Here is a 15805-nt window from a genome sequence, read left to right on the forward strand (position 1 = left end):
ACAAATGGTCCAGAAGCTGCCTAAAGGAAAGGCCTCAAGTTATCAGATGCTGAAGTTTGTTTATACAAGGTCACCAAAAATCTGTGATACAAATATAAGCTAATCCTTTTATAGAATTCTCTAAGTATTTTTCCAATCAGAAAGACCCTCATTGCTCTCATTTTAAACTTTATTTCAGTCTCTTCTTTTTTCCTCCTTAGCAGAGGCATGTAAAACAAAGCTTTATTTTATGGAGACATTTATCTTTGCTCCATGAAGTTACTATAGTCATCCTCTAATCCAAAAGATCCATGAGAAGCCAAATCACCAACTTTAAACAAAAGTTTGAAGCTATATCTAAAAAGTGTCCAAAATACTCACTCTGTGAGATTCAGTTTTTACACAAAACCGAAGTTGTCCTGTTTTCCTCTGGGAATGAATATGCACATGTCCAAAAATTGAATTTCTTTCCTTCTGCTTTGCCAAAAGAAAGGCTTTTAGAAGGAAACACCATGAAGAGATCTGAAATTTCAGTCATCCTGGAATGAACAGAAGAGTTTATGGGGTAAATATATACTCTATTTCATCCATATTTATGGAATGATAATTAAATTTTTTGCATGACAATCTTTGCTGAAATTCATTTGAGCATCTAGTGGGAAGTGTGAGGAGTCTTATTGGTCTATTTCTTTTTAAAGACACTTCTAAATTTTGTGAGACTGGGACTGAAATATCACACCAATTACTAGTGAATTTCCAAAGAAATCCTTAGCAGTGCATTTTAGCACTTACAGTGAGGACTCCAGATCAGGGTCAGATAATAGCAATGCTACGTGGGCTGTTGCTATCTTCACTTTTATTGCCACCTCTTATAATCAGTGTGTTAAAATACACATTCTAATGCTTGCAACAAAAAGAAAAATTACTTCTGTTAGCAAAGTGCCAGGCTGCAGTGATCTCACCCAAGGCAATGATGTATAGAGCTGTGTCATGCAGGGACCTTGGCCATCACACCTTCCTGATGATAAAGGGCAGGATTTGGTCACTGCTTGGTGTCAAAAATTGGCAATACAGATGTTTCAGGCAACAAGATCGGGAGTTCAGTAGGTGGCAGCCTTCCCCTGGAGTTGGTGTGGAACCAAGGCACCCCGTGCTGTTAACCCCGGAGATGTTCTGGGAGGAAGGAGATGCTAAAGAGAGAATTTTACCACACAAGGTCAAAGATCCCAAAGCCTCTTTCCACAATATCAGTGGCAATCGAGCTCCCTGTTCAAGCTGCCTTTCTGGGGGGTCTCAGCCCATCAGATTTCCTCTTGTCACACCAGCAGGGTCGGGAATTGTGTGGTTTGTGTTGCAAATGGGCAAAAAGCTGATTTTTCTGGGGCACCTGCAGCTTAGGTTGTTCAAACCAGGACAACACCAGCACATTGCTCCCAGAGCATGTCACCAAAGCTCCAAGGCTCACTAGATTAAAGCTTTAATGTAAAGAAATATTTGTCACAGCTATTCCTCATGACTAAACACATACCTGGGTGGATTTAACTTTTCCCTTTTGGCCGTACTCGCATTAGTTTTAATTATGAAAGGAAAATAAAATCAATATATTTATAAAAAGCCCTACCCAAACCTCTGAAAAAAAACCAGTCTACATTATTTTAAAGATGTGGTAAATAAAAAGCCTGCTTTTAAGAAAGAAATACTAAAACATTTCAACTTGTGCCACCAATATTGAAGCATGCAATTAGAAATGCACATAGATTTTTAAGGTGCTCTTCTTACACATTAAATAAATTGTGCACCATGGGCTAAATAACCACCTATAGGCTCTGCCATTCTTATAACCAATTTCAATATGGCAGCTTTTATCTGTAGACACATTCAGAATCCCTGAGTCTTCATGTATAAAGCAATAAACTTAGTGAACAGTCATTTAAACCTTGATTCCTAAAGAAAAGTTAGTAGAAGAAAAACAATATATATGTATATATAATGTGTACTTAATTTGAAGGAAAAATATTCACGTTTTCTTTGTGCTACCTTACTTGAAGGTAAGCAAGTGCCTGTCTGTGGCATTAAGAGTGTTTAAGAATTTGATGTCAGAAGACTCTGACTGTGGTTATCTTTAAGACAAAGAAAAAATCACCAGAATTCATCATTTCATGAGGCAGATCCTTTGAAAAACAAATAGTCATGTTTCTGAACTCATAAAAGACAATTTCTGTCATCTAGCCTTGTGAACTACCATATACCACAAGCCAAATATCCTCTCTCAATTATTTCTCGATCAGGCCCATAATTTCAGACTGGGTTATGGAAACTTCTTCAAAAGGATACTCAGACTTTATTGAGGGAAAATATTCATCCCCCTATTTAGGATAGTCTGTTGGTACCCCTGACATGAATTCCAGTCTTAACTACACCCCTCTTTATGCCACAGAAGCCAATCTCCAACTTCTTGTCCACATTTCCACCCTGTTCCTTTTGCTAGGCCTTCATTATCCACTGCTAAACCATTTATTTTAAATGTACTGTACCCTAATGCTGGCTGGGGTTTACTGCACAACTACAAGGCTCCAAAAATAGCAGATGCACTCTTCTCAATTACACAGAGCATTATTTCACACAACAGTCTTAAAAGCTCAGTAAAGAGATAGTGTGAGCAAAGGTGAATTTTTGTATATTTGGTCCTTTGACTAGATCTGTGGTTTAATAAATGAAAGAGCTTAAGATACACCCAGTACCAAAGGCTATTGAAGGACTGACCCAACACAGTGTAGTATCTTACAGAGCTCTTCCTTTCCCAACCCTAATATTAACCAAAGTTTTTTGCATTTCTTGACTCTTTCCTGACTATGTTCACATTTTCATAGAGATGCAGCTGATATTCTGAGCTAGCAATGCACAGATAATGGAAAGTCAAAGTTTTGCCTTCCCCAGAGAATGGCCAGAGCATCCTTTGACTCACTTTCTGAAAGACAGGGAAGTCAACACTTGTTACTTTGAGGTATATTGGAAGATTTCCTTGTCTGAATTTCAGAGGATACATCACCACTTTTTCTAAGTAAGCTCCTAAATTGCAAAACCTGACCTAAAGCATTTCACTGAGGGACAAGGAGAATACTGAGGAATGTTCTGACAAATACCAGGTGCAGTCATTTTGGTTACATAGGAAATGTTCTCATATATTTGCAGAATGTGCTGAAAATGCAGTGTGAATATCAAAAAGCTGAGCAGGTCTTTCAAGTCATTTGCTGTCCATATGCAACATCATTATCTAATATCAATCCTGTCTCTCCCAAAGAAATCAATATTAGGCTGTGTGCTAAGTTCATATTTTATTAACTACTCCATAGAGCAGAAAGTGCATGTGCTCAGTTAAGCTCCCCCACTGACTGTCATTTAAAGGTGATGAAATCTTTTAGATCCAAAACCTTCCCCAACATGCTACAATTTTACACCAACTACAACAAAGTTATTGATGAAAAGGATAGGGGGAAAAGGCAAGATAGCATCGTCTCAGATTACCTGGGCAATTTCAAACATCTGTCCTGTTTTCATAACACGTATGTGGAAAGGGAGAAGAAATCAGGACTCATTTATGCACTACACCAGTTATCTGCACTACAGCCCTCTGCTGTAAAAGAATAAACTGTTTGAGGCATCACAGCTACAAAACTTTGGCAAACTGCATTTAGCAGGCTGCTGGGAGGTCTGTGCAAACAATAATAATTTGTGTCAGGACTTATGTTAAGGGTCATTGTGACTTCTTAGAGTAATGAGGCTAAACAGTGTGACTTTCTTATTAGTAGATAATATATTCACAATATTTAATAACTAGTTATATTGTGGTCCTATGACAAATTCATGACTGGGTATGAAACATCCCACAATTGTCTACTATTTCCAGCCAGCTCATTTATATTAAAGGAACTTTGGGAACTAAACTTCTGCTGTAACTCAATTTTATGGCATGATACACTGCATATTAAGGTTTATATCAAAAGTTTGCAGGAAGCTGTAGACAGATGCTCATGACTCTGCAAATCAGAATGAGATTACCTTCTAAACCCAGCTCTTTTCAGAAGTTTAGTGAAGGTCAGCAAAGACCAAGCAAATCCACTTGGCAATTTTGGGACAGGACTCTTCCTGTCTCCAAAAAGATCCATTTGCTTTTTCTTGATATCTTCCTTATGACATATTTTCCTACTGTCATAGCTTCTTTTTGCCATGTCTTTTTTCCAACTACTTCTGACCATGAACCATTTGATAACACATTGACATCTGCTTTTTATCTAAAAGTCAGTTATTCAGTCTCATGGGACACAAGAAACCTCAGACTGCAGCCTACATGTAGTCAAATAGAGATGAGTGACCAGAAGAGCACTGGTTATTTATACTCTGTCCTTCCCAAACCCTTCCAACAGTCAGCTTTTGATGATGTCCTCAAAGAGCAAAATCTATATTTGAAGTTTTTTTCTGCTTTTAGGTTTTATATACCTTTGCCATTCTTCACTGCTTAAGGCTCTGCACTTTCAACACCCTTTTTTTTTTTTTTTTTTCCCCTCAGTTTCTATGCTTGCTTCAGGCTGGCCCATCAATTTTATGCAACTGATGTAAATTTATTTATGGTCCTCAATTCCAATCTGGTCTACATCAGGATTGTCTGCAGGCAACTAAGGAAGTTCAGGAATGTGGGGAAAGTGAATCTGTCAGTATATTGTCTTTTTCTGTAGAGGAGTTCAAAAGTAGAAAGTTTTCTCTGATTCTGCTACTAGTGTCTTCAGCTAAGAGCTCGGTTTTACTACTTCACTAAACATCACAAGACTCAGACTTTACCAAGAAAGCCACAAAGACTTTAACAAAGAAAACCAGGATAAAATCCCATGATGGGAAAATCTACTTTCCTTTGCAGTGATGGATACTGCAGGTTGGGAGAAATGAGAAAATATTCTGGGTGAGAGACGTGAAATGATCTGGGAATGGCCGCTCAACCCAAGATCATCTCCGCAGACTCCCATATTTTTATCACCTCCCCTCACCCCAATCCCTACCAGAAGTTTACCACTATTTCCATATTTTCATTATGGTTCTTGCTCAGACCAGAATTAGTTTTGTCTGAAATGATCTTTATACCCCCCTTTCTTGATATTTTTCCTTCCTTCACACAGTTTAATCATGTCTTGATTAAGCACCTCTGTAGGAGCTCTATCATCAGCCAGATGCTATCAAAAGATTTTTACCTTTCCATCCTTATATTATATCTCCCATTCGTTTTTCAATCACAATAACACAAATTCCTGCAATGCAAAATATCATTTAGCACCATGTTTCACCATGGAATATGTAGAAGCTTTACTATTCTACTACTGGCTCTTGCAGGAGGTTAAACCTTTTCCCTACACTTTTTAAGTCTCTTCTATCAGAACTGCTCTGTATTTTTACTACTTCTGCTTTTAATTTACAGCTGTCTTCTCTCACTCAAGTGCAACCTTTGCCTTGCTTGCTATCTATATGCAAGTCACTTTTCACAGTTCTGTAAAGCATTATCTCATTATTCTGTCTCTCACTGTTGAGCATTTTCAGACCCTCCGTGTGAAAGATGAGATATAAAAATAAATTGAATTGGAATACATGATGCTAAGTCCTGAACTTAAACAGACTACACCCACAGTGCATATATAATTTGACAGCTACAGGCTATGCTTTCATGGCGTACATCAAAAGGATTAATGCAAGGGAATTAAAGTTCCAACCATCCTGGGTAGTCTGACCTAAACATCAGGCTCATGGCCGTGTGACCCCGGGTTGCTATTAAACAATCTGCCAGAGAGGAATTGGGGTGATTACAGCAATGACTGCTGTGTGCCAGAGCCAAACTCCCAAATTCACCTGGAAACATTCCTGTCTCCTCTTCCTGATATCCAGGTAGCATCCAGCCTTCATTAACACAACATGAGAAGGCATTTGCAAGCTCACAGACTTCTGCCAGACAAAACCAAACCAACAACAAAAACCCCAAGCAAAAGCAGGATGATTTAGAGCACTTCTAAACAGGAAACCTGTGTAGTATGGAGCTTTGAGTGTTGGCCTTGATAAAACTGGACAAATATTTTCATCCTAAGGAGGAACAGCAAAAATGAAAATACTGAGGATGTAGGTTGATACAAGGAAGAGGAAAAGCTTCATCCAGCTGTGTGGGTCTTATAAAATTCAGAGCATTTTTGCTTTCCATTGGTATTTCAACTCACATAAAATAAGAGGGACAGAGATATAAGAAACTTCATGCATCAAATCCTGTAAATATGATTATTTTGACATTAGAAGAACACAAAGTATTACATCCCATATCAATGTATGCAGATTTAAGATTTATACTTGTTTCACTTTGTGGCAAAACAATACGAGAACACACCAGAGAATCACTAGAAGTCATTCCAATTACTCTAACTTCAGTTAACTCTGGTGCAAGAGCTCTGACTTTGAAACTCACTTTAATCCCCAAAATAAGGTAGTATTAAAGTGATATGAAGAATAAATAATGAATTGACTTGGATTTTTTATTTACAAATATATAAATCACTATGATCTAATTCCATCTAGTAAAACCTTAATCTGAAATGGCTCATGTGGCTTTTGTTTAAATAAAATAATTAAAATTATTAAAAATCTTCAGATTTTAAATTGTAGACATGTAAGACACTCAGATTCTAGGCCTGTTTGAAAATTCAGTTCCACAGGACAGCTTTTCCTGCACTGACTGCAATAGGATTTAAACTTTCATGCCTGCTTATTAATCTGCTAAAAGATCAAGCCCTAAGAGAGGCATTAATTTTTCACTATAGGGAAAATTATTTTTTACTGCAGTGAAGCTCAAAACTGTAACTATATAAGGACTTTTTATTTTTAAACACTGAAAAAAACAGTACTAAAAAAGCCTTTGCATGTTCCTTCATAGTGCTGAAGCGCACAGTGTATTTCCCAAAAACAAACATCTCTCTGAGCCTAATGGGATGTCACATGTGATGTGGTCCTTCATCATTTCATGTCAATTAAAATGGTTGGAAGTTATTTCATTTTCAGAATTTATATTGTAAAATATAGATATTTTTACACATAAGAAACACCTGTTTTCACCACTTTTTTCCTACTCAACACGAGTTATGTTTATTGTGGGTTATTTTCTCCCTCTAGACAACAGTGACATAACATTGGTAAAGCTGCCTAATAATGTAGGAAGAATTTAGCCAAGAGCAACAGCCATTGTGAAGTGAATTCAATCCTTTCAACAAACCTCGACTAAAAGTAATTTTACTCAGGTAAAACTTGATATTTTACCTCAAGCCTTCATTTAGAAGTTAGTTACCCACCAGTACACAGATTTTAAATCCTCGTGGCATATATTGAACAAAACAAAATAGAATAAATGTTTTTAAAGAGAAACAAAGGAAGATTATGTACAAGCCGGCAAGTAGAAACGTTATAGGAATATTTATTGTAATTATCAGCCAACTTTACATTTTAATGATCTAAGTTTAAATTAGGGAGGAGCATAAAACACGGGCTATAAAGAAGCAATTCCATTTATCCCACTAATAAGTTGCAACCTGTTTCCGTTTTATGAGCGTGCACATAAATGCATTCAGTTAACATGAATTATGTATGCATGCCTGAATGTTCATGAACCATTTCTAACAGCTCTAGGTTATTGCCAATCTGATATCCTGAGAGTAAGTTATCCTCAAGGATGTATGGAAGTGGCAAACTCAGCCCTGTGCCCTGTTTGTCTGTTTCTGCTTGGGAGTGCTGAGGAGAAGGGATTTTAAATTTCAATTCTGGTGCTGCAGATGGGTGGCCTTTAACTCAGGGGTTGCTGTAAGAGAGTCCTGATGCCTCTGAGAAGCTGGTCCTGCCTGCTGGATTTACAGAGCTGTCTGCCAGTTTCCCACAGAGAGATGAAAGAATCCGGGGACATTTCAGCAAGGATAGATGGTCTGGGAAAGGGGCATGGTAAAAAAGCACCGTGCTGCTTGGAAAAATTATGTTAAATTATGCTTGGGGTTTGTAAATAATGAAGCACAACCAGAACTATTCAGCTTCTAGACACAATCTATTATTATTACCATCATCATTTTAGAGTTCTGGTTTGCTTATTCTGGAACCTGAGTGCTGAAAAAAGATCACTGAAATCACTGTTCAAGAAAATTTATGAATATTCCTCTCCCTCTACAATGAATTGGCAGATTACCTGAGTCTCAGTTTATGCTGCTTTCACCTTTCTCTCATCCACAGAGCTGCTCTGTCCTGCAAGCAGCAGACTGACAAAATGTGCTCACAGGTAGTACAAACCAGAGGAATACTATTGAACAACAATATTACTAACAGAAGACAAGGAAAAGAAAAGAAAGAAAGATTCTTGAACCCAATATGCAAATTATCACAGGCCAAAACAGGAATATAAAAGAGCAGTCAGGAATTTAAGCTATGTAAAGGATTGTTTGTTTGACTGGTGTGAGGGTATGATGAAAAGGACAACAGACAAGCAGAATTTTAGAAAGAAAATCCAGATGCAGACTGGGCAAATGTGGGATGCAGCACAAAGAAAATCCTAGACAGAGCTTTTGAGTCTGGGTACCAGCTGAAAACAATCTCTTGTTGTTTGATCCTCCTATGCTCAAGGAAAAGGTACTTGGCATGTCTTTTTAAATAAACAGGATTAGATGAAAGACATTTGTCTCCAACATCAAGTTCTCCTTCTAACTGGAACAAACTTGTGAGACTAAATGCTTGACTAACTCAAAACCAGTGACAATGTTTTTTGAAAAGCCTTCCAGTGTTTTCATTAACATCATATGCACCATGGCAGTGAGGTGGCCTGCATTTTAGCAGTTCAAAAAATAAAATTTCATGTTACAGTTTTACCAATAAGCTGTAAAAACACCCATTCTGAAAGTCGCTGTGAAGTTTGATAACCCATTACACTAAGTAACATTTCTGGGGGCTAATCTGTACTGATGACTCAAGACATACAATCTCTTTCCTACAAACCTGATTTCTGGCACTGGAAATAACAGCACAGCTGTGAGATATGCTGACTCCAGTATTTAACATCAAGAACTTTGAACACAAGATCTCAGTTGTAATCAAGCAGCTATATATGTTTAATGTAATTCTGTCACTGTGAAGCACAAGCTCTCCTTTCTTTGAAGAACTTGCATGAAGGACAGATCCAGAGCCATATTCTAAGGAACAGCCTGTGATACTTCTGCATAAAATGAGTAGTACAACCAAAATTCTGAATTTATGAATCACATAACATGAATAAAAGAACACATACTTAATATCACAGACTTTTCCTGAGAGGCCAACAAACTACCAGAATATGCTGGTGGCTCCATTTTACAGCCCAGATGATTTTCTTCAGTTGTTATTTTCAACCACTGCAACATGCCTACAAATGAAGTATAAGAATTAATATCAAGAACAGTCATGGCCTTAGAGAAGATTTGGGTCTAGGCATTCTCAGACAAAACACGTGACTAAGTCATTACAATATTAAGTCATTCAGCAATACTGAATGTTATCAGTTTATGAGGGCGAGACAGAAACTGCCTGGCTGAGTAATAGCAAAGGTTCACTTAATTAATTTCCAATCTCCAGCCAGGCCCATGATCAGATACTCTGGAGGAAAGGGTGACTATGCTGGCAATTTTACTGTCATGTTAAACCTCATTTGTGTGCCAAATAAAAGCCCAGGGAGTGTCCATGGCCACACAGAATCCACCTCCCCTGCTGGTCAGCCCAGGTCCTGGTTACACCTCCCAGTGGCTGAGCTGGGCTGGACTCCCAGCAGCTGCACACGTTCCTTCCTTTTTCTCAGCTTCATCTTTCTGCTTGATTTTGTTGACTCCATGGAAATGGAGCCAACTTTTCTGCCAGTTTTAAAGGATTTCGCCTTGAAATAAACAGAAAAATGCCCATCTATAATAGCTGCTAATTTAGTTCCTAATCTGTGTTATGCCAGACAGGAAGTTTCTTTGGCTGACTTTGAGGGAAACAGTAAGAAGCACAGAAATGAGAAAGGGCAAGATTTATCTAGGAGGTGGCAGCAGCTAAACTCTTCAGCTAATGCAGCTGCTGACATTTCCAGCCATTCAGAGCATTCCTCCCTAGGGAGAATAAAGCTAAAAGAAACTACTTAGTATGAAACTACTGGATGTCCATTAAAAGTCATTCTAGTGGTGAAGATGAAGAGGCTCATTGGCAAAATACTCTTTGTATAAATCTAAAAACAACATTAAAAGCCATCCAAAAAGCAGGCAGTTAAATAGATTCTCTCACACTGAGAACCAGCAGTACAGGAGACTAAAATGGATTCTAGGAAAAAAAATTACTTTTGATTCAAACCACTGATAAAGAGATTTCCCAGTCAATGTCTGTGTAATGCTGAAGAGAATGATTTTTTGCACAAAGCCCTAAGAGGTCCTAGAAAATATGATTCAAAGAACAGTTTTAGAAGTAAAATTCAAAGAAATTTTTAGGGATGGCAGATTACTTTCTTCTATTAACACATCTTACAAAGGATAACAGAAATAAAAAATAGCTCTGTTCTAATGAAGTATGGGAGTTAAAGGTTCTATCTATTCAAACACTATGGAAATTATGGAATCTGGGCTGGTAGTAACATCTGATGCTAATAAACTTTAAAAATTAATGGAGCCTTGATGATTTAAACTGATGATGATTTCCTCAAAATATCTTTAAAATAACCAACCTATGAAACAGGATTGGCAGTTTTAGGAAAAGCAACTTTCCAAGGTACCTGCCTATGATGGTATCCAACTCCAATAAATGAGAATACACCAACCATCTCTGAACATGAGTCTCCCATGGAACATTCAGTAGTAATTCCATAGCCCTATTCCCTTATGCACAAAATGTTTCTGCACAGTAACCCTCCAGGATACAAATCAAAGCCAGCACTTCAGTGCTTCAGGCTTTTTACAAAACAGCAACAATTCCTGCTCCCAGAACTCCAAACTTGCTGGCTTACCTATATATTAGTCCTGTTTCTAGTGGATAGCTCTGGGAATGGGTGAAGACCATGAAATAGGAATGGAAAATGGCTCCACAGAACTACTGTTTTACCTCCATAAGTAGATACCTTGGTCAAGTCTATAATTTATGTTCCCTCTAGACACTGAAGTCACAAGCAAGGCAATGCATTCCCTGATTTAACCTGATTTTCTAAGGGCATGGGTTTAAGTGCTGCTCACTGACCTCCCTCCTCATCCGAGTTCACTGCCCATAATGAGGTTTTGTGAACTTCACTGTTAGATTTAACACTTTTGTTTCACATTCATCTTATCTGTTCACCACCTCCACAGCTGGACAGAAAGTCAAGACATTTAACCCTTTATAAAAGCTGGCAAGATTGATAAATCTTTTACCTTATTATATAAGCCTGAAATGAAAAGCTTAAAGAGACAAAAAACTTAAGTGGGAATCTTTGTCAACTTCTGTGAATGCCATTTAAGAAAACTGAACAGAAAATAGATGTACATGGAGAAGGCGGTTAAGGAAAACATTTCAATTCATTTTCAGCAAATCTGGTTTTCTGCTTTGCTGTTGAAATGAAAGCAGAAGTGGCAACAACTCCATGCCTACGCTTGTTATTGCCTACTCAAGAATCAAGTGCTCTTTCACTCAAGACTTGATTGTTGGAAAGAAAATAAACTGTCAACCGGTGAGACTTGCTATCAAGCTGGAAAGTGAGAAAGGCTTGCTTGCTGCTGCTAGTCTTGGGATTTCATCAAAATGGCTTTTAGAAGCACATTCTTTTGCTGTAATCCTTGAAGAAGCTCTCTTAGAGGAATAGCCTGCAAGGAGATCAGAGGGAAAGAGCCCCCCCACCCAGGCCTGTTTTCCTTAGTGTCCTTGCCCCTGTAATTGAGACAACGTGGTCCAACAGAGAAAAAAAATGGGATTCAAGGGGCTTCAGTTCTTCTCTTAGTTCTGTTAGTGCCTTGTTTTTACACATAGGAAAGCCATTTAATCTTTCTCTACTTCAGTTTTCCCATCTGTAAGACACGACCGATATTCAGCTTTTAATGACACACTAGGAGGTCTCAGATGATGTCTATTTACTCAAGCTAACTTGCAACAAATTAATTTGGCATTTGATCAAACCTCATGTTCTCTGTTCTCTGACAAACAGCCTTCTATGAGTGTAACCCCCCTCCACTCTCTGGGCAGCAGTTGCTCTCTTTGTGCTGCTCACAACCCAAACTCCAAGCTAAAAATCAGTTTGCATGAAAAATGTTAAACAAAAGCTTCTTGGTCTGCTACTGGCTGTCACACAGGTGTGAAAGTCTTCTGGGAGTAACCCTAGGAACAGCTCCAGAATGCATACAGCATCCCACTGTGTCACCACTCAGTTCTGGCTCTCTAAGCAGCACTTCAGCAGGAGATTGCAAATATTGCTAATCTAAAGAAGACAGAGCAATGGGGATTGGAGCAGAAACTATTTTAAGTGATGTGACTAATAAGTCCAAAAAGATAGTAGCAGTTTCATTAGATTTCATTTATTAGTTGCTTGTGGAACAGCTTTCAATGAGACCTATACACCAGGGTCTACATATTAGTTAATAATATTTCAAGGTCATACTTACCCTAAAAAGATGTCTTCTAGATAATTAAAGGTAATTGACCCAGGTCAGTATTCTTATTAAACAGCAGCAGTGAAGTACCAAAAGATGATTTTCATAGACCAGATTAAAATATACATAATATGGGCCAGTGTCAATATAACCTGAATGGGAGAAGACAATGCAGGACAGCAAACTGGAAAAAAAAAGAGTCATAATTTTACCACTAAATTTAGCCCAAAAGACTGGTGTTTATTCACATGAGTAAATAATACTGTACATGAAAGAGTAATATATGCAGAAGTTAGAATTTTTAAGGCTAAATTGCATCCAGTTTACACAGTAGACACTTAGTGCAGGCCTTTACTGTACGGTTTAGCAAGAAGAAGCCCACATGGCATGTTAGCCAAAGATTGATTTAGCCCATGTAGTCCTGGTGCCCTGTCTTTGTCAGATGCTTAAGGAAAGGTTATGAACACAAGACAAGCATAGCGTATGTCCTGCCAATTGTCAGCAAACCTGCAGTTTTGAAATTTCTTGAGCTGGAGCCTGCCCCTATATCAGTATCTTTAATGGCTCTTTACGAACTAATTTTTCCCTGAGTTTATCTAACCATTTTAAGAACCTATTTCTACTTTGGCATCTTCAGTGTCCTGTAGCAAGAACTTCCACAATTTAACTGGGTGTTGCCTGATCACTTCACTTGTTTTTTGTCAAGTGAAAATAAATAATCACTCTCTTCACTCACTTCATGCCCCTCCTAACCTTATGTAGCTCCAGCATATCTTGCCTCCCCCTTATTAATCACCTTTTCTCAAAACTGGAGAAAGCCAGGTCACTGAATGCTCCCTTGCACAGAAGCCATCACATCCCTCTGATCATGTTGTTTCCTTTTGTACATCCACAACTTGCATCATATTCTTGAGCTGGAACAGCTGGAATTGCACAAAGTATTCAAAAATGAGGTTGCACCCTGTATTTTATTCTAAATGTGGAAGATATTAAGGACATAATTTATAACCCTTAATGCATTTATAGCATGCCCCAATTCCTCCTATTCAACAGTCACAGTATGTCTCTGTTCTTCATGTTTTGTCCTCAGCCCAGCTCTGTGCTTTCCATCATCCCTTCACCTATGCTCTGTCAGCATCACATCTTTATTCTTATCCTCAGTTTCTTCTGACCTTATCCTTCAGAGATGCTTCTCAAGTACGAGGCAGCAAATTCCCTGACCCATATCCCTGAAAATCTGGAGGATTTATGGTGCTTCCCCCTGTATCCAAGCTTTGTGCACTACCCAGACTTACATGCTGCATAGTATCTATTGCTATAGTCTGCCCATCTGCCTTAGCAGCTCAAACCAGAATTCTAGCTTCAGACACATTCCCTGCACACTTTTCAGATATTTTAAGGTAACTTTTTATATATAAAAATATGTAAAAAAGGCATTTTTCCTATAGAAGTAACGCTAAGTAAGACATACTTGCTCAGGTGCAATCCCAAACACAGTTACATAAAGCAGGCATCACAAACTGTGGGTCTGGTCCTGTGCACTTCTCACAGCCACATGGACAAAGAAAAGTTACCTTCAGGGCAGGCTCAGCTCATGCAGGGGGCAAATTATCCTTCAGAGATGCTTGTACCTCATTGACTATATTGAGAATCTAGGACATGTGTGATCCTAAAATTAACATTTCAGTTAAGTGAGATGACTCTGGAATTTTCTAGGACAAAACAACTTGGGGTTATATGAAAACAGAGCAGCAGTTAAGAATCCAGCCTAGACTGCCTTCACCCCAATATCCTAAACCTTACAGGCAATAACTTAGGTTTTAAACCCACTTTTTTCCAGGTAGATTTTATATAGTTAAAGGCAGACCATACAACAACTGTGGCCTGTGCCAAGCAAAATTCCCAGGGTGTTTGCTTCTGTTGGGAATAATGGCCAAAGGGGGCAATTCACTGAAACTTCAGCTATTGGGTTTCCTGCTTTCCCCATAAACTTTTACAAACGGGATTTCAAAAGGGTCTAGTTCACATCCAAATGTTTCTTCATGGCAAAGATTTCTTTTCAGCAACACACAGCTGGAGGTCCAAGAATAAGCAGCAAAGCCACAGCATCTGCAAACTCTCTCCTCCTTTTCCTGAATGCTTCCTACATTTGAATTGCATTTCTTGTCTTGGTTTCTCAGCCTTCTAGTGTTACTTTAATGCAATTGCCTAGTTAGTAGAACACTTCTTGCCCTCCCTTTCCTTGGAGCAGCCTCATGCTTCAGATTGACACAATAAAACCAAACCTCAAGAATCTTTCACACAAATGGCACACAGACCAATTGGCTCTGGGTGCTGCTTGCTGCATTTTTATTTTCATTTTTTCATCATGACTGTAAAGCAAAATGAACTGAAGGGAGTGAAACCACAGACACTAATGTACATGTAAGACTTCAGCTGAAGTCTCCAAAAAAGCAAGAGTACCCACCCACTTCCTCAGAGGAACCTAATCTTTCACCCACATCTCCATAATCCCACAATAGCAGAGAAAGGATTTGCTTGCAGAATTTCATCTATGGATCTGCAGTATCAGGTTTTGTATGAGGGTGAGACTCCACAGAAAAATTAGGACAAACTGTTTATATCCCACCTGTAAACAGGGAATGACAGCAAAAGAATTAAAAATACCCACCTAAACTAGTCAAAGCAGGAGTCAAGGAGCTTAGTCTTGTAATACTCCATTTTTGAGCACAACAGCATTCATCTTGAAATCAAAAATAGTGATTCAAATTGTAGTGATAATATGGAATGCTTCCAGGCAAATGTTACATGAGAATATTTACTTTCCCTGTATTTCAGATAAGGATGAACAACTTTCTTTTTCCCTCAGTTCTCTAGAACTACTTTATCCATCTGCTACTTGTTGATATTTCTTGCAATTATCATGGGCAACACTTGGTTTACTCAAGAATGACTACTACACACCCCAAAACTTAATTCATTGAAAAAAACCCTAAACCTTTATCCAGAATCATCTCCCAAATCCATTTAGGTAATTTTTTATTCTACTATCACTTTTTGCCAAGGAAAATTGGTACTAGAAAGGTGTATGAAAAAGAGGCTGTTATTCACTTTACACATGGAGTGAGCAATTGCAGCACAAACTCAACCCTTACACCTGCCCTATGAAC

Source organism: Prinia subflava, chromosome 15 (assembly GCF_021018805.1).
Source record: "Prinia subflava isolate CZ2003 ecotype Zambia chromosome 15, Cam_Psub_1.2, whole genome shotgun sequence".
Classification (NCBI taxonomy): Eukaryota; Metazoa; Chordata; class Aves; order Passeriformes; family Cisticolidae; genus Prinia; species Prinia subflava.